Source organism: Aphelocoma coerulescens, chromosome 1 (assembly GCF_041296385.1).
Source record: "Aphelocoma coerulescens isolate FSJ_1873_10779 chromosome 1, UR_Acoe_1.0, whole genome shotgun sequence".
Classification (NCBI taxonomy): domain Eukaryota; kingdom Metazoa; phylum Chordata; class Aves; order Passeriformes; family Corvidae; genus Aphelocoma; species Aphelocoma coerulescens.
In genome coordinates, this window is record NC_091013.1 from 66,121,356 (window position 1) to 66,141,785 (window position 20,430).

The following is a 20,430-nucleotide window of genomic DNA, read 5'->3' on the forward strand; positions in this document are numbered from 1 at the left end:
GAATATATATATATAGAAATTATATATATATATATCTTATATGTAATATATATAAGCTGAATATATATGTTCAACTTATAACCACAAAAAATTACAGGCTAAAAATATTAGTTAAAATGAATGCTTTTTCTCTTCTTACATTTGACTTGGGGTATGGGAATCTTTAAAGTTAATGTGCCCTGTCTTCTCTCAGAAATTGGTTTTTAAAAATTTTTTCAGCACAGCAGCAAACAAATGAACAAAAGCTAAGCAGGATTTTCTCAGAAGTTCACAAAAGCCAGGAGTTGGGTCTCCAGGAATAGCAGTACATACTGCAAAAGTAGTGTTACAATCATGTTATTTGGCAAGATTCCTTTTCTAGTTATGAAAAGATAGCCATAATCCCATCCACAAAAACCACCACTGCCCAGAATAAGAAGTAAGTCATGATTGATCAAATGTGAGGCCAAAAAGCCTTTATATCTTCTGGTTTAACAAAACAAATGCTTTCAAAATTAACGCTGAAACTCTGCCCCTAAACAATTCTTTACACATCCTGCTTCATCCAAACAGTCCTGAGGAGGGTTAGTTAAATGGAAGTGCTGACACAAACTTACTGTAGTGATGCTGTTAAGGTACTGTTATGTTAATATAAGCATTACACTCTAAGAAAACATACTGAGTCAGTGATACATATTTTTCTTTTGAACAAAATCGCCGTAGGACTAAAGGTCATATGTCACATGGATGCCAATATTTCTAAGTGTTTGTGTGGCTGTTCACAATGACACACATTTTACCACATTTTAGTAAAAATAGGCCCTTATTGAAAAATAACCATCTTATTCGTGGGCCCTCTTTGGTTTGGCAAAGGCTGCTGTTCTTCTGCCTTTTCTTTGCAAACACTGCTCATTTTGTCTTGGATGAGATAATGATTGCTATCTGCAACACAGATGGGCACAAAGTGCTCGGAGGGACAGGGAATCCCCTGGAGCCCAGGCTGTTTTTGTAACTTAGGAAAGCAATTTCTATGCCTTTACTGGCATTAATATTAAGGGTTTCTAGTTGCTGCCCAGGGCATGGGGATGTTGAACACTGAACACAGCACCATGGCATCTTTTCTGAAGGGAAATCTGTCTGTTTCTCTGCATTCTCTTGATGCTGAACAATTCCCTCACAGCACATGTTGAAGTCTTCTTTTGCACTTTATGTTGCCCTTCCCTATACCGGTGCCTTCAGCAGGATGCTTTGCTCTTAGAAATGTATTTTTCCTCTGAGTCCATTTGTATTTCTCCTTTGGAGACTAATGCAAGGGTTTGCACAATCCCAGCATCATACACAGCAACCCCGACAGGCTATTTCTGATTAGATGCTGCTGCTTAGTATCCTGTGGAACTGGACTACAGCAAGGCTTAAATTCTCATGGTCTTTGCAGGTTGCAGCCAGCCTTGTACCAAACACAGTCATCAGATTTCAGATGTGTGAAGCAGTGGGCCAAAGCCTGGGGCTTTGGGATGGACTGTCTCCCTCCAGCTGAAGTTTTAAAAAAAGCAAGATGAAACAAGACACTCCATTCATGTGATTGCAGTCATCTTGAGTGAATCATGAATCCATGTGCTTGGAGTTGTTTGTGCAAGGGGGCACTCCTGAAATTCGTCGTGATGTCTTAACACTCTCATGCAATCACAAGGTAAATAGAGCATGCATGGAATGTATGAGGCAGCCACATATCACTTGCAGTAGTGTCTGAGTGCCTCTGAACCCACATTACCAGCCCCAATGAGTATATTCCTCATGGAATACCCTGGAAAGAGAATCTTTGGTCTAAGCTGGGGACCAGCTGGCTTTGACTGGTGGGTCATGGCCAGAAAGCCATGAGGAAGGTTTCTGAGACACTCTTGTCTTGTGAAGTGAATGGAGGAAGTGCGGATGGGGAAAAATAAGTGAATTTAGATTACTCATATCCTGGACTCCTCAAAAGCTGGGCTGTGGGATAGGGAAGGTATAGGACCTGCCTGGCCTTTTGTTCCCTCTATATTTCATTCCAGTAACTGAAAATGAAACTGTGAGATGTGAAACAGAATAAAGGACACTTTTCAGTTCCCCCTCCATCCCTCTGTGCCTCGGAAAAATGATTTAGGTTGATCCAAGCTGACATTTTGAAAACCTTCCTCTGGTTCAGCAGCCAAGCCTGAATGTTGGCCACTCGCACCACCCTTGCTCCACAGTGAGAATGCTTCCTGGGGACTGGCTGACGGCAGCCCCTGTGAGCCCTGCCAAGAAAACCAGCGGTAGGCCTCTCTAGAACAGATTGAATTCTTGACCTCTCAATATGCTGTTTCTAACCACATTGGTGTCCTCTCTTCAGCAGCTCAACTAAAACAAAGGCAGAGACATGGGTTTTGATGGAAAGGGCAAGTTGCCGATGTTTGCTTACGTGCAGGTAATGGGACACAAGGTCCCAGTTTGTGGCTGTTTTTATAGTTTTAGAAGTTGCCTGAAGCATTGCAGGAGAAGTTTCTTCCAGCTCATTCCATGGCCTGAGATGTACCAGCACACAGTGGTGTGAAACCTGCCTGGGGCAAGCTTGGTCTCATCACCAGGACTTCCCAGCCCCATCCAGCTGGCGTTGGGCAAGGTGACTAACTCTGATCCTTGCAGCTCTCTCCTCCTCTCCTCAGGGACATGGAGAATAGGACAGTCTGTCAGATGGCACCACAGTCTTTTCAGTTTCTGTTTTCTTTCATCGATATTTCTTTGGGTTTTTAGTAAGAAAAATAAGCTAAAGTGTGTACTGTCTTATAGAGTATTTGCTTGTAATGAAATTTATCCAGCCCCTTAGTTTTTTGGTGAGTCTGTTGCACATTTCAGGATCTGCCTATAAGAAACCACTGTGCCCAGACAGGCTTTTCCCCTGTTGTGGGTAGTTTTAATATGCCAAGAGTGCACATGTTAACCACCTTTCTTCCTACAGCTTAATGTGAACTTTAGATGACACCTTAGTCTGTGACCACTGGGTGCCTTGAAGAGAAAACTTGAGACAGTTAATTTGAATCTTTTGGGAGGGTAAGGTTGAAGTTGAAGAATGGGTTTAGTATGGTTTGATAACGAGTGCTATTGAGGAAGATTTTACTCTGTGTTTTGAACTGGAGTTTGTAGGGGCTGACAGCTTCATGTCTGTGTGTGTTGCTTTGCTGAGATCTTGCTACAAAATGACGAAGGAACGAGTACTCTGTGCCAAAACACTGTTAGCCAGGATGTCCTGGGTAAACAGAGATTTTTAGAAAGTGTTATTTATAAAAGCTGGCAAATGAAACAATTGCATCAGTGAAGAATTCAACAACGCTGTTAAATTACCAGAGTGAATTGACTAGTTGTGCATGTGGGCATATCTTCAACTAAATGATACTAGGCAGGGCTGCAAACTCTCCAAAGTACTGTTATTTTCAAGCTAAACCTCAGATAACCTCCAGCCCTTTAAAAATATCTGTTGCTGAAAATAAGTCCTCAGATAACCTTCATCCTTGGATAACCCACATAAAATCAAATATGAGGAACTAATAGGAGAAAGGGGGCTTGGAAGTAAACTTGTTCTCATGTTGCCCACACATGTGAGCAACACGGTGCTGCTGACTAGCGGCTATTTTTACATATAGCCCATGTGTTATGATCAAGAAAAGGGGTGCTTTTCTTCGCTTAGCAGCGAGGTCACTGTCTGCTTGTTTAGCCAGGGGTGGCCTTGGTTGTCTGTTTATCAGGAGCTGTGGATACTGCTGGCACTCACATTCTTACTGTTGGATTCGTTATCTAGGGCTCCACATACTTGCCTGGGTAGGACACAAACAATCCTTGAGCAGACCTAGGGAAGATGCAAATAAGGGTGGAATGAGTCTCAGATAATTGCCCTCAAATAGTCTGAATCCTTCTGACAGGATGTCTGCCAGAACTACAGGGAGCAGTGGCTTCTCCTAGATGACAATGGAGTTGTAGAAGTTAAAAGGCTTTGAAAGGTTTAGTGTACTTCTGCTATCTCAGGAGAAGTGAAAAAGACACACCCGAAAGAAAGAAAGAAAGAAAGAAAGAAAGAAAGAAAGAAAGAAAGAAAGAAAGAAAGAAAGAAAGAAAGAAGAGACAGTTTTCTGTGCTACCCACCTGAGCACTGAGTCTTCATCTGTGGCAAGACTTCAGAGCAAGGTAAGGAAGAAACTAACCAGTCAAAAACACACAACCAGATGCACACTGGGGAAAAAAATCCCACACTTCCAGGTTCCTGCAGGTGAGCTGCTGAAGCCCCAAACCTTGCACTTTGATTACAGTCATGGGAGTGTTTGATAGCCCTTGATGAATGAATATAGTATCCCTCAGGGTGGGAAGTCTCCTGTCACTCGATGAACAGGATTAGAAAGGATCTGTGCTGTTTGTGAACCTTCCTGGATGTGCATGATTTTTTCTGCAAAGCAAGGAGATCATGCACAGCACTTGGCAAATAGTTCAGCTAAGAGCAGGGGCACAGAGGTTTGATAAAGCAGTTTGCTGCCCCAGATGGTTCCTCTGGGTGGGATTTGGCAGCTCTTATGAAGGCTGAGAGTAAGGTTTGAATTCATTCATCTGACAATAGAAACCCGAGCCAAAGCTAACACAGAGTTTTATGCTCATTTACAGACCTCTACAGACTAAAGGGTTCATAAAGGAGTTCACTGATACCTTGTTGACAATGGTGATGAAATACCCTGACTTGTCATCCTGGGAGATTTCAACACACACATCGACAAGACTGCAGATATGAAGTCCCACAAACTCACCTCCTGGCTTTCCTCCCAAACACTCTCCGGGTATTTCTACATTGACGTTTACAGTCACTCTCAAGGGGCCCCTGTTACTGGCTCTGAGTGGCATGGTGTCACCCCAACAGGAAATTTAAGTGTGATGCATGCAGGATTTACTGAAGTTCCCTACCCGTGGGCAGTACCAGGAAGAGGTAAGAAGCCAGGACCACAGGGTGTGGTTGTGCTGAATTCCTCTGCCCAATGCTCAGGAGAGAGTGATAGGATAAGAGAGAGGGTGAAAGATGGAGCTGAGCTCCAGGAGATTTCCTGGCTTTTGCTATATTTGGCGAAATATTACCAAATATTCTTTATTTGGTATAAGCATAATGATGACCTTAAGGTCACTTCTTGTTATCAGTGTTCTCTTATTTAATCCCATGTGCACTTTGATTTGCTCTATATTGAACATGAACAGTGTGGACCAACCGCAAGAGCTGTCTTGAGCCTGGAGTAAGCAAGACATTTGGTGCCCACAAGTGGGCCAGAGCAGACTAGATCAGGCAGGGTTAGCAGAGGACGTACCAAGCTGGGTGCAGGGGGTGGTAGGATGTAGGGATCTCAGGGCATGTTGATACTGGTGGGACTCAGGGGACTTCTAGCTCTGATTTAGCTTTTATCTGATTTTCTCCTAACACCTTCCTGGAAGAGCAGCATCGCACAGCTGGGCCAAGGTGCTTAGGATTAGGGAAGTTCCTCCTGTCCTGCATGAGACCCCTAAGATCCTTACCCAGTCCCCAAAAGCATCTCATTCCCTCGACCCTCACAGAGTGCCTCAGAGCTGCTGCCCTGTTGGGTTGGAGAGGAGAGAGTAGGAAGCCGGGCCAGGAACCAGCATGGCAACACTGGAAAAACAACACCTGTCCTCATATATCTGGTTCTGTCCTTGGCATGAGAGACCAAGGAGGCTTCCTAAGCTGCAACAGCAAAGTGGCAAACAGCTCTGTATCTTCTGGCAGGGGTACCTCCAGCCAAAGTGGCCACAGGGAGCAGCCACCAATCATGCTGCTGAGAACTGTGGATGATGACTCAATGGATTCACTAAAGCCCAAACTGGGTGTCAAACCAAGAGCGGGTGAGGAGCAGTGGAGGCTTGTTACCTTTTAAAATTTATTTTCTTTGTTTTCAAATCACGTGCACCTTTGGGAAATGTTTCTTGGCAAAAAAGCAAGTTATGCTCCTGCCCACTCAAGCTCTGATAGATAAATCTGAGTTGAGATTGAAACACTCAGATATAGATTTTTTTTTTCTCTCTCTCTCCAAATAGGACCATGAAATAGTGGGCATGATTTTCTTGCCTTAACTTTGTCTTTTTCCCTGTCTGTTTTGGTTTCCTAATGAACAGCCACAGATCCTCTATGCTATCCTGCTACTGTAGGAAAAACTGGACAGGACCAAACCTAGTTGCTGAAATAATGATGAGGAAAAGGTCCCTTTGCTTTCTGTTGACAGAGGTAGCTTGTTGCTAGTCAATTAGGCCTTTGACATGATCATCAGAACAAAGCTGTTAACGTAAATGAAAACATGTATTTTTTAAATTACTTGCTAGAAAACTTTTAGCCATCATTCCCCAAATCAGTGAATCTTGTCTCACAGGTGCAGTTACCACGCACTTTTTTTTAGTGTTTTTATTTTCATCCAAGCATAACAGAACTTGACTCTAGATCACATACCTTCTGTTACTGAAATCTGAGTAATGCATTAAGTAATGGACGAATCTGTCTGGATTGACTAATGTGGTTACAGGATTTTATCCTGATTTGAGATGCATGAATCCAGGGATGAGAAGAGCCAGTTTTAATAAAGTGCAGATACCCCTTGGGGACCCCATGGGGAAAGGGATGTTTGGGTACCCACACTCCCCACCTGCATGTGCCACCCACCCACCACCCTGCCTTTTTTTTCTCTCTCCCCCTTTTTTTTCTTTTTTTTTTGTCATTTTTTCCTGGAGCGTTGCCTAAAGGAATGAATTAAGCCTGTTAGGGCCTGGGTTGATGTTGTGATGTTTATAGCCCCAATAGCGTGATGATTGTTTTATGGTGTTTGTGTTTTGGCATCAGTGATGCCGTGATGTTTGTGCTGTGATGTTGTCATCTGGGGAGGGCAGGGCCATGGCTACATTACATATATGTATCCCATACGTGGTATAAAATGCACATATAAATCATACAAATGCTGAATTCCTGGGGCATGGGTTCGGGGGCCCTCATCCCCCAAGCAAGTGCTCGTGAGGAACAAGTGCGCAGTCATGCAGCCAGGCTCGAAATGGCTGAGGGTGGCTTGCAAACCCAACAGCCTGCCATGATGGTCAACATTGCAGGATACCATGCAATCTTCTGTCAAAAGAAATGCCATATATTGGCCTAATAGTATGTAGCTGTTGCCTGTGCCTTCAGAAAACTGTCCTTAGCAAGGTGGAGGTGGGCCTTGGGGCCAGGATGCATGGTCCAGAATTGCTGGTGTTCCCATATGGGTGTGCCACTGAAATTTCCTCCGAGTGATGTGGTATTTATGGATGAAGCCCTTGTCCAGGAGAACTTCCCACTCTGCTCCTACTGGTCCTCTGACAGGGGCTGCTGGAGCCAAAGCAGAGTGACAGGGCAGACCAGGAGGAATAGCAATGAAGCCTAGAGGGTGTAGGCCACTGTCTTTCACCTGAGGGAAAGAGTTTCTCCAGAAATATGTGAGCACTACTTGGTGCTCACATATAAATCGCAATTTGATTTTTTGGAGTAATTTCCTTCTGAGCTAAAGGCTGCTCTGATGTCTGCTCTTCTCCAATGTATCTTTCTGCAGGTGAAGTGGCACTGAAGGCATCATAATGCAAATTGAAATACTTTTCTGCTCTCATCCATCAGACCTGATATTGCTTCCCTGCATATCTTGTGGGCCTTTAAGTTGAGCGTGGACCATGTTTCTTCCTCAGTGACCACATGTGAGAACTCGCATTTTGTTATCCCTTTCCCCCCTCTTACTATTGTTATCAAACTTTTGTCACCAGTTTCTATTTCATTAACCAATGTGTAATCTGTAAATGCCAGACCCCTGGTCCCATCCACAGGGCAGATCTAAATGTCCTTCTTTAGCTAAACTGTGTTTTTTGCTTGATCTGTCGGCACTCTTACTGCATATGCTCCAACAAACCAAGTGCCTTTGTTCTCCTAAAGTAATCCTGCCCCAGGCTATCCTTCCAGTAGACATTAGTTCTTTTGTTTGGATAAAAGGGTGTCATCACTCATTCATGATGAGAATATGATTCAGCCCCGTCTCTTCACGTTCACAGTCCAGTCTTCATAAATACTTGCTTTTACAGCATATTGTATGTGTATTCAAATGGCTGACATCAGTGGGCCAAATTCTGCCCTAACATGAATGTGCTCTAGTCCTGCTGTTTATATTGGTGGAATTGTGGGGAGCCTAAATCAGAGGAAAGTATGGTCTGTACTCAGTCCCATTTCAGATGTTTCTTTGTTTGGGGTTTTTTAGTGGCATTAAAACTTTAAATATAATGTTCCCAGATCTGAAAGAGGTGAGGTGCAAACAGCAGCCCACTGAAGTACATTTGAGTTTTTTTCCCACCTACTTCACTGAACGTTGGGTCTATGCTCACCAAGAAAGCTCCTTAGTGTGCTCAATTGAATTTACTGGAAGCACACTTCCAAAATTTCCCCATTATATGTTCCTTGTTTTCTCTACTGACCTAAGTACTTAACTACTGCAATTTGTCTTCTAGGAAGCTGTATTTGGACAGGAATACCATGGAAAGGCAGTGAGTAGTAGTAGTAGTAGTAATAATAGTAATAATAATAATAACAATAACAATAATAATAATAATAATAATAATAATATAAATAAGCATCCACTAGAGCTTCTTGCTCTGCTCCTGAAACTTCAGATTTGTTATATGTCTGTAAAGCAGGGAGTGGTGAGTGCAATCATATTTCTCTGCTCTGAGGTTCCGCCACTCTGATTTTCCAAATCAGAGCTGTACATGAACAGTATAAAGTGTATGAACTGTGTCCCAAACTGGATCTCTGCCAGTTCAAGGGAGAACTGAGTATGTGAAAAGACTTCTAAAATGTATAAAAATACTTGGACTGCATTGATTTAGCTTCATGCTAGGTTTATTTAATGATAGTGAGGGTGTGGTGTAAATCCCTATAGTTTGGGGTTTTTTTTCCTGGGCAAAACCTCTTAAAATTTGCTGCAATTGAGCTGAAAGATATGGAGAGATACAGGATACAAGTGACTTTAAAATAATTCCTCACAACATCTGTTAACACTGAGACGAGCTAATGTTGCTTTATTGCATGAACTGAGGAAGTGGAAAAGAGCCTTAAGGAAAACACATTAGGATAAGCTTAAGGAAGAACGTAGAGCATATGGTGGCACATGGGTAAGGGGGCCTGGATTACCTTGGTTAATAACTCACCCAACACATTGCTTTTCTAATCTCTTAATTTCCATATTTACCTTAAAGTGCTTCAAGTAAGAGTTTCCCAGACCTAACTGTAGCTATCCAGTGTATTAGAAAGTTTCTGGTTGGTGTGGAAGGATTTGTGATTAGCCAAACATTTCATGGCCCTGTGGTAATGTGTTAGGAAGCCTTCCTGACATCAAAATTTATTTTAAGGAAAGCTTGTCCTAAGAGTCAGAAAAGCCTCTAAAACTCATCTGTTGAGCCTTGATAAGTTTTTAGAAGCTACTCCAATGTCCACTGAAGCCAGTGGAAAGGCTTTCAGTGACTTCAGGATAAATTTTATTGGAACACTTAAGCAAGGAGCTGGCTAAAGTGAGTATCTGCTTTGAAGATGTTAACATTCACAGGACTGTACAACATCCATGAAGGATGTGTTCTACTACCTAGTCAGTTTGTTTTATTAAGTAAGAGTATTTTTCATAAATCTACTCTCAACATTACCAGGACAAAGAGAATTTTCAGTTCTGAGCTCGTCTTAGAAGGCAGTCAGTTTGTTGTTAGTTAATTTGATTGGAAAATTAATGGGGCACGTAACTGGATGAATGGTGTTGAGAGACTTTACGGTTCTGTCTGTTCATTGCTGAATGATGCATATTGGATACCTTATGTGGAAAATGATGGCAAAAAGTGAAGTTTTTCAACAATTTTTTTTTCATTGTTGGGCTTTCTGACTCTGTCAGATAGCAGCATATCTATTGTAGGAATCCTAACCTTTCCTCTCCAGAAAGAGTTATGGGACTTTATGGGAATTCTTGCTTGTAAGTGTCATCATGAAAACAGGACCTTTCTCTGTGATTCACCACAACAAAAGACCTTTTGTTTCAAAAGCCAGACAAGACTGGTATTGGGCTGCATACTTCAGTAACACGTCATGTACAAACCCAACCACTTAAAATCATGGAAAATTCAGGACATCATAAATCTTACACCAACTGCATCATTTTATTTATTCAATTTTTTTTCAGATATTTAAAATAAACAAAATATGTTTCTACATAGGCTGTAAGCACTCTGCCAATTTAGAACTGCAAAATCAAAATGCAATATAATTGACTTACTGCTTCTACCAAACTGAAGTAAATAAACACTGGAGCCCCATTCATCAACCAGTCCTCTTAAGGCTCCTCAAAGAGCTGTTCCAACACATGGGTCTTGTAGCATGTCTAAAAGTCAATAAATACAGGTGGTGTCAGACTACAGGAAGGAATTTATGAAGCCCTGGAAGATTTTTTTGTGAGTATCTTGCTGGCTATACCTTCTCTATTATATTGAAGGGAACATAATCCAGTCTCAACGTTTCTAATGCCTGCATGTCTGCAAGATACATGACCAAGGATTTGTCTTAGGAAGAATCTTCCCTGGAGCCTTTGGGCTCCCTGTGCCCAAACCATCCTATTCAAATCAGTCAGGCCACTTAAAAGTAGGCAGCCTGTGTCCCAGAGCAGAGATCCGCATCCCAGGTGTGTGATTGCCTTGTGTACCACAACCTGCTTCCAATAAAATGGCAATGTAGCCCCATGTGAAAGATGTGCTGCAGGACTAAACCAGAAATGACAAAAACACACATGATGAGTGGAAGTTATCCATCTGAAAGTAATGACTGTGGCTATTTAGGCAGGCATGTGTAATAGAATCTCTGAGAATCACTGTCAGAAGTGAATGTAGCCCTGTTGAAGACCATCTAGGAAAGAGGGCCTTTGTATGAATTGTAGGCTGGAGGTTCAGCAGAGGATACCACTGGGTAGCAGAAGCAATTACAGACCTCAAGGGACTTGGAGAAACTGAGGAGGTCTTAAACTACTGGTCTTGTTAAGTTTCATTACCTTGAATTCAAAGAAAAAGACTCTGTGATGACAGCCCTGAATTTGTTAGGTGGCCTTCTGGGACATACACTTGGGTCCCTAAAGCAGAGGGAGGCAACCTGAAGAGAGTGGCTGGGATGTAACACACAGACGTGTTACAAAGCACAATATGGGTGCTGCAAGCTGACCGTATTTGGAGATAGAAGGATGGCTTTGAGGATGTTTGTCTACCTTCCCTGAGAAGAGAAGCAGGTAAAGTTTGGATATAATTTACTCACTGGAAAGGTAAACAATTTATTGATTCAGGGGTTGGTTTGAATAGCCAGGAGGATATTAAAGTCATAAGGAAGAAGAAGTTTAAAAGAGGGAACAATATACTTTTGCTTAGTAGAAAATCAGACTCCCACACAAGTAAAGAATGAAGCTGTCTAAGGACATGATGCCAACAAATTCAGTCATTCCTGACCCATCAGTTTTGGGTAACTGGGGGTATATTTCATGCAACGATACCAAAGTTGGGTAAGATAATATGCACAAGTAGAATATTAAGTGGATAGCAATGATTAAACAAGTATGTTTGTTTCTTTTTTTTTTTTTTACTTAAAGATCTCGTTGAGGCAGTCTGAATATTTTTATCATTCTAAGTGTGTATAAAAGAAAATGAATATGCAACTTTGACCACAAAAATTAACAACAATCCAGCAGCATTTAAAACTCCATTTTTAAAGGCAGAATAAAATCCTAAAACAAAGGCTAGATTTGCTAGGAGAGTGGGTTCAAAGGGTCATTATTCAGGGATTAGGATGCCCACCCAAGACCACAGGGGTCCAAACTTCTCAGCCAAATGTGTATCAGAGCCTTGAGTCCATCCTCCCCTTATGAGTGAGCAGAGATTTTATTTCTTCAGCAAAAACCTGAAGTAATATGACATACAGAGAGAAATTGATTACACAACTGAAGTAAATGTCTGCTTATATGCAGAAGATTGTGCCTTGATTATATTTGTGTGCAAAACCAGTAAAATCTGAACCAGTAGTATCGATTCTTGGTTCTTTAAAAAGGCCAGTTTTGTAAAGCTGAAAACAATTATAAGTCAGATCTACTGGGAGAATTTAAACAGAAAAATGTGAAGGATAATTGTAAACTGTTTAAAAACATTTTACTAAAAAGCCATAGTTGTTATAAACCAAAACAACATAGCTTAAGTGAAAACTGTTGTACTGTACAAAACCCCACATGTAACGCTTGAAAGAAAGAGTAACACAACAAAAATTAATTTAAATCAGAAGATAGGAATGGTGATAAATTTGCAAGGAAGCAAGAAAAGTGTAAGTAGAGGTGTTTACCCAACAGAGTTAAAGATCATAGAAGTTAAGGACAGGAAGTTTTTGATGTACGTAAAGGAAGAAAACCTATCAGTGATGTTTCTCTCAGTGGATAGAAATGGTAGAATTATTTATACTAACACAGAGAAGACGAGCATAGCTTTCTGTGTTGGTTGGAAAAAGCCAGTTGAAAATATACAATCCCGCAATAGTGATGATGTATTTTCCATTACAAGAATAATTCAAGAATATATTTTAACAGCAGCTACTAAAGTAGGTATGTTAAATGCACAGCTTGAAAAACTTCTGTCCACAAGTTTGAAAAGAACAAGTCAAAAAACTCCTTTGACTATAAATAATGGTTTTCTAGAAGACATTGAACACTAGGAAAGTTTGAGAGAACTGGAAAGATATAGTCTTATTTGTATGACACATATAGGATGAGAACACCAATCGTGCATTTCCATTTGACTTTATCTGGTCTTAGAGAAATTAAAGTTGTTTTCAGACTGCTACTAACTCTGTGAAAGAGATTGCAATTAAAAAAAACCCCACTTTTTATAAATGTTTATGCAGCTAACTTGATATATTTTTAAAACAGGATTATTGTGGTAAATAGAGCTAATAGTATTTGATGTAATGTACTTTGAATTCTGTGTGGCATCAAGCTTGTCACATGATGTAAACTTGATTAAGAAAACAAATATATCCTTAATTACAAATATTAGTTATACAGGTATGAAGTTGACATGTCACACTGAAAGTGCGTTAAATGCTGGCACACTGATTGGTTGGAAAATGAAATTGCCAGTGGAAATTTATAATTTGCTTGATGTTTTGAATACAGTCCTCAAACAAGTGATGGCAGGTCTTCTGCCATTCAAGATGTTTTTCTTGGAGTTTACATATAATTGTTCCTAAAAAGCAACACCAGAGGGAAAAAGAGTGAAATACAGACATGGATAGACATGACTACTTAAGAAGCTGAATTCAACCAAATGGGTTTTTTGTTTGTTTTTTTTTTTTTTTTTTTTTTTTTTTTTTTTTTTTTTAGTAGGATTTCAGTCAGGTTCTGGACATCACTAACCATATCTACATTAGCAAATGATTTGGCTGAATAAGAGTGGAGTAGCAGATTAAAGCATCTCACACTGGGGTCTCTACATGTGGTGCAGTGTTTGATGTCAAGTCAGACTTAGTTCAGCTCCCCAGACTAATCATCAGTTGCTCATTCAGATCCTAATGCCTGCGGCAGTGGCTGGGATGCGTGTGGGAGGCAGCTTCCTGACTGTTTTACCCTGGCAGGGATTCAGTTCCCCCAAATCAAATCCAAGTGGGTGACCTGCACCCAGATCCAATAAGTGGGGTTGGGAGGAGGACACCACAACTCACCCCTAAACCTCTCTCCTGCACTACACACATGTGTTTGGTGGATCTGGCCATTAAATCTACAAAGAAGGTGGGACTGAGTGTTAGTGTGTGAGTAAAGTAGGAGTTGCTGGAAAAGTCTGTCCTCCAAAGAGCTGGTCCTGAGGCTGCTAAATAGGAAGCAGAAGGCTACATCTGCCTTTGGCACCACGGTGGGATGTTGTTCTTAGTGCCGATTTCCCCAGTTGGAGAAAGGTGCTGGATGAATTGGAGAGAGTTCAGAGAGGAAAGCCATGTGAATAATGAAAGGTCTGGAAAATATGTCTTACTGTGATAGGTCTGAGGAGCTTGCTCTGTTTAATCTTAATCTTCTCTGGCAAAGAGAAGATTAAGAGGTGACTTGATCACAATCTATAAATATGTACATAGGGAACAGAAATTTGGTCACAGTTCACTCTTTCGCTCTGGCAGACAAAGGATGTGATAAAGTCCAACCACTGGAAGATGAAACTGGGCAACCACAGTCAAGAAGAAAGCAATGTATTTTTAAACAAAAAGATAATTAATCACTGGAACTCCTTAGTAAAGGTTATGGTAGATTTCCTACCCTTCACCATTTCAGAACATAGATTTGTGTTTCTGATTACATATGGGCTCTAAATTTCTAATTAACAACTTTCCCTTCTCCCTTCCTGCCAGAGGATCACCAAATCCCTTCCGAAAAAAAGAAATACACAGATGGCCTAGTTGAGTGCTTACACAATGGCTTTCATTTGCAATCAGCTCAAAATTAGGATAAACTCTGTATGTTTGTTTATTCTCTTTATTTCCCTCAATTTTATTGACTTGCTTGTTCATATGTTGGCATATGGAGGGTGCATATGCACATGCATGTGCACACAGAGTATTTCCCACTACAAAGCTACAGATACAATGATTGTAACAAAATTTTGAGTAAACTGGTTTGTTAAATCTTAAAGATGTTTTATTCCCAACTGAAAATGTCCAGGTTCCACTAATAGTAGTGTAATAAAAACTTTCATATAGATTTTTTTTTAAATTTTGGCTGAGGTTTAAGTGACCCAAAATGAAACACTTGGTTCAGATTTTTCTCATAGGATTTTTCTCTACAGCAAAATCAAAATCTTCTTGCGGAAAATTTCAGTTTTGTAGTAAGTGCATTCCCATTAGAAAATAACTGCACTGTGAAACTCCCAGCCAAGTCTAGTAATGATGGTCATGACAGAGATGGGGGAGAGAGAGTGGATTTCATTACACTTTCTCACTCAGAAGAAAGGGAGAGCTGAGCTTCTCCATTCCCTTTGTTTTTGTAGTCAAGTTTCCTGCCACTTCTAAAGCAGAAACCCCTTATGCATATACATTTATTGGTTGAGTATCAAACTGATAATATATTAAAAGGATTATGATTTACTGCTGTAATTACTGGCCTCCCAACTTTCACCCACAATTATTGCGTGCATATATCTTCCAGCTTGCAAAATCCCCACTTGCCCATATAAATGATGTGACTGCATTACTCTCTACTTTATTTGCTGTCCTTACTGCTCATTAGAGCAAACACCTCAAAGTGTGCATGTAAATATGTTTGGACTGCTTGCATTATCTGGCTCACTCCCTCTTTTTCTCTGTTTTAGGAGTTTTTCCTTCTTTTCTCTTGCCACCCCACTATTTTTCCTGTTACAATATATCATCCTGTATTTTTCCTCTCATTTTTCCAAGTGTCCAAATATGCCTGTCTGATTTATTTATGTCTGACACTGTTTCAGAGTGCCCAGTTCATTTCCTTTGGGAGCGTTCTGCATTAATCTCTCTTCATTTAGATGCTTATTTCCTCCTGCTCTGCTCTCCTACTCAGCTCCTCCAGTACATAGTTTTCCTCCTTTGTCCTGAATTTGTTTGCTCTGATGTTATCTTTTTCTTCCCTTAGTCAGATCCCTTCTTCTCCTGTACCTCTCCCCATCTCTCATTTTCCCCCCTTCCTTTATGTTTCTCCTTCCTTTACATTTCTTCTTCCAGTGCAATGAACTATGATCCAGAGGGACCGCTTTTCTTGCCCTCTCTCTGCAAAGGAGCTCCACCCCTCCAGCTGTGCACTTTTCCATACCTCTTTTATTCCACTCTGCTCTTCCTTCTTTTCTTGCCTTATTTTTTTCTTCTTCTTTCTATGCCTTCAGCCTTTACTTGTTTCCAGGCTTTAAGTGTTTTGCTTGACAGGGACGTGCCTGTTCCAGTCCCACATTTACCTGTGGAGCTTCAGAGCAGATGACATCCGTGGCTGTCAGTGTGCTGTCCCAAGCCTCTCCTCCGGTTGATTCTGTGTCTCCCCAGCGGAGGACAGAAGTGTTAAGGAAGTTGGTGGAAAAGAAATTGGAGGATGCTGTTGCCTGACCTGGTGCAGCGGCCGTGCCCCATCGAGCCCTGCTGCAGCCCAGAGGTGTGTACGCAGCTGCCTGTCTGCACTTGAAAGAAGTCATGGGGCTGTGTAGACAGTTCCATCCCAGGGTATGGGCGTGCACCCTGCACTGGCCAGTGCTAATAGGCAAGTAAAAGCCCCCCGAGGGCCACTCACTTCCCTCTTGTAAATCCGCATGTGGTTTGAAGGGGTACTTTATGAGGTGCCTCTGTATACTTGATCCCTTGTATTTTTTCCTGCTGTGAAGCCCGAGGCTGTCCTTCACAGCTCCTGCAGGAAACCAGGGCCTTGGGATCCGGAGTGGCAGGGACACCGCAGGCTGTGAGTGTCGGCTTTCATAGAAGTCGCAGGTGCTTTCATCAGAGACGGCAGCCCCTGCCTGCCCTCCCTGCAGCACTGCTGCAGAGTGCTGGAAATCCAGGCAGGGGGCGGCTGAGGCTGGTCTGGCAGAGTTTCTGCATCCCCAGTGCTCAGGTACTGCATCTCTCGGTGGGTTTTTGTCTGTTTTTATCATCTACCATCACAGGAGAGTGGCTGTTTTAGGCCCTTTGTCTCCTCTATGGTTCTATAGCTATTTTATAGTTCACTGCATGAGTAAAAAGCAAAAAAGGAACTAGGACAGCAACAAAAGGCCTTGAAAGATGATGGTAAGGAAGTGCATGGGAAGACCAGCTCCTCTACCTCCTCCACGCCCATTCACTCTGGTGACTCAGTGCCACAGAGCACATCCTCTGCCAAGAAGCACGGCCCCCTTGCACAAAGAGGATGTGGCCGATAGCTGACCTTGCCTTTCCTACAGGAGAAGTGGTAGTGGGACTTCTGGGACCCCCTCTTTGCACCTTGGGAAGATGTACAACTGCTTTGTGAAAGGCAGCATCTGTTTAAGACCCATAAGGACCACCAGAATGTATGTCCCAAATCCACAGAAACAAACTAGTACGGAAATCTCTGTAAAGAGGTTTTAGGTGGTCTTTGTAAATAAGAAGAAGAGGAATGTGAAATGCTCCAAAATAGTTCATTCAAAAGTCTTGAGCATGGTGGACATAGGCTAAAGCATTTTTTGAAAAGGAAAAAGGTATCAGTATCTTTATCCCTGACCCCTGCAGTTTCATGAGGTTATAGGAAGAGAATCAGCTGGCTACAGACAGAGTTTTTGGAGTTGCTGTCCTATCAGCTAGTGATTATCAGATTGTCTGCCTGTAATGACATATCCAGTCATATGTTTTCCCCATCAAGCCCAAAATAAATGAAAGGAGGAAACAAAGGAGTGTAAGAGTCCAGCACTTCATTCTTCATATTTCAAGAGCTGCAGCAACAAATACTAGGGGAAATTCCCAAGGGAGAAATGATACCAGTTCAAGGTCACATAAGCTGATGCATGGAAGTACATTACAAGAAAACTCGAAAGCTATTTTGGGGACAGACATTGTTTACTGAATGCTTGGAGGGATTTTTTTATTTTCAGTGCCTGGGCTCTGGGTTAGCAGTTGAGCCAATATTTCTAAAGCAAGGGACTGGGAACTGGGGGATTTTGTATGCTGCTTCTGGGGACCAGAGGATAAACTGGTCCTTCTTTTCTGAACCTTAGGAAAGCTCCCATTTTTCACAGTCAGGACCATAAATATTATGTGTTCTTAATAGCAGTACAGAAAAAGTTAAATTCTTAGTTTGATGACAGTCAGTTTCATGGGGAAGAGCTATATGTGTTGGTTACTGAAGTCATTAAAAGCAATGTGGAGGCAACTTTCTCTAGGGAGAAAGTGTGTAAGTGGGGCTGTTCCTTGGAGGAATGTTGGTTTTCGTGGAGCTCCCATACTTAGTGTGATGCAAAATGTGCTGCTCTTTTCCCCTAGCAGCAGGGGGTGTGAGGATCCTTTGGGTCCTCTGTTTCTACCAGAACTGCACAGGCCCGACCAGGCATCACAGGGACCAGGAGGAAATGCTAATGATAGATGACAAGGCCAAATCTCAAGAGAGGCAAGAGCAGGAGAGGGAGTCCTAGAGCACTTATAGGCGCCTGCCCCCTCCTTCCTTGTATCCCTGTGAGGTATGTCTATGCCCTGGGCAATATAGGGGATGCCCTGGCAGTGTAGGCAGTGCTGTGAGCAGAGACCAACCAGCTTTTCATGGGTCTTGCCAGTGTCCACCCCGGGGCAGGAGCATGAGCAAAGGCTGACCTGATGGCTCATACACAAATCTCTTTCTTTTGACTTGTTAGGGGTGCAAGCTCAATTAAGAACCACTTGCACTAACCAAAACTCTGGCTCACGTTAAACTGGCTGTCAGGTCATGCAGGAAAATGGGCCTTATTTTCTACCTTCCTGTGGGACCTGGAGTAGTTTATGATTTGTCCAGGAGGGACCTCTCCTCCTAAACACACCACAGTGGGCCTGAAAAAGTCTTTCCAACAGGAGCATCATTGACGGTGATACATTTCTGCTGGCCACTTCAGATTTGCCAAACAAATGGACAGCTTGTATGAAAAAAATCCCCTGTGAGGGCTAATCATAACAACATTTGCACTGCTCGACCCTTGCTCCATTCAGTCATTGCAGATAGTGAATGTGTCTGCATGGAGACCGTCCACCATGCCTTTGCTGGCACATGGGACTGCCCCCAGCCCGGGAGCACCTCCCCATTATTATTAATAATAAATTTGGAGGACTGGCATGTGCTGCCTCTGCTTCCTGTGGCACCTGAAGCCAAGTCTGTAAAACAGGTCTAATTTTAGAGCAGCTGGGGCTGAGCACAGAGTGCAACCAAACCCAGGAAATTTTGAGTTTTCATTGTTTCCTCAGCTGTGGGTGAAGATCTCCCATGGATGTTTGGGAGAGTTTTTCCCAGATACGTGAGCCCTCGCCTCTAGCTGCATCTCACACAAGCTCAGTCTCCAAAACCCTGGTGACATCAACCTCTTTTTTCCCTTTGTTTCCGTGTCTTTAAAGTGGGAGACTGTTATTTTCCTACAGTGCTTCAGAAAGGGAGAAATTAGTTGTGAGAATTCATAATGAATGTTGCTCAAGTGTTTGAATAATAAGATGTTGAGGGCTTTGTTTTGTGAGGTAGTGCTTCAAATCCAGTGCAATTTGTTTAGGCTTCCTGGGAAATTATGAAATGAATGTGTATGTGTGTGCATGGAGGGGGCAGGGAAATCTGAGACCAGTTTTTATGTGTGCAGGGAACCGTGTTTTCTGATGACTTCTTGCAATCAGTCAGTTTAATGGTGCTGCGTGCTGCTGAGTTTTTAATGTTTTGTCATTTGGCAATAGTGGAGGGAAAACCTACGGTAAGGCTGGTCCCTGCTTGAGTGCTGTATATCTGGAAACCTTAACTAGCCCCTGCTGCACTGCTGGACATGTAACCCCAACACTTTGTCGTGTGAAAGGCTATCAGGTAGCACAGTGGTGCAGAGTCATTTCGGTGGGCACATAGGAATATGTTGCACAAGGAAAGGTACTCTTTGCACAAGAGGTTTTTCTTGTAAACAAACTGACTGACAAGCTGAAACAAAGCTATTGAGCCATGGCAAAGAAAAAGGAAAACTCACACTTCCTTTGTGTTCAGCAGACTGTTGTCAGTCGATGAAGTCTGCTACTACTCACCTTAAGAAGGCTTATTTTGTTACTGAAAGAGGTTTTCCTGTTCTCTGGATGGATTAAATTGAACTTAGAATATCCCACTCTTTTTATTGCTTTCACCTCTCCCCTTTTTGTCAACATCCTCCAGAAAACAGGAGTCAACTGACAGAGTGACATTGTGGGAGGTGAGAGATTCTGTCTGCATTATTTTCACTACCATTTTTTACTAAGTGGCCATACAGCGTTCTCATTTAATACTTCTATGCTAATTAAAACTATAATTTTAAAACATTTTCATAAGGCTTTAATTGTCCTCCTTTGGTCTGGGAACCAGAATAGGCCTTTTGCAAGATTATTTATTTGTTTCCAAACAGAGTATCAGAAAAGTGAGAAAACAAGGGAAAGGCTCCTTGGGTGCAAGGCACAGTACCAGTTCCAATGTTAAGTCAGACTTCAAGCCACAGACCAATTACAAGGTAATTCTATGAAATATTTAATTACACAAGCAGTATTATGGGTGGACAAGGAAAGGTGTTCCAGTGGTGTAACATAACCATCCCTCTTCTCTGGCCCTGAATACTGAGGGTTTCTAGCAGTTTCTCTCCCTGCAATCCTGCTTCCTGCACTTTTAGATGTTATGG

General features: G+C 42.0%; 1 long non-coding RNA gene across 3 annotated transcripts in view; it reads left to right on the forward strand.

Annotated features, from left to right (window-relative positions):
- Positions 1-3,745: 3,745 nt before the first annotated feature.
- The window catches only part of LOC138118870 (uncharacterized), a 50,574-nt gene continuing 33,889 nt past the window's right edge, over positions 3,746-20,430 (forward strand). The window contains exons 1-4 of one of the 3 annotated variants that reach the window (XR_011155311.1): positions 3,746-4,173; positions 4,642-4,957; positions 7,599-7,737; positions 8,536-8,571. This is a non-coding gene — a long non-coding RNA (uncharacterized lncRNA). The remainder of the gene's footprint in view (positions 4,174-4,641; positions 4,958-7,598; positions 7,738-8,535; positions 8,572-20,430) is intronic. The other 2 variants (XR_011155313.1, XR_011155312.1) reach the window with 2 other exon arrangements.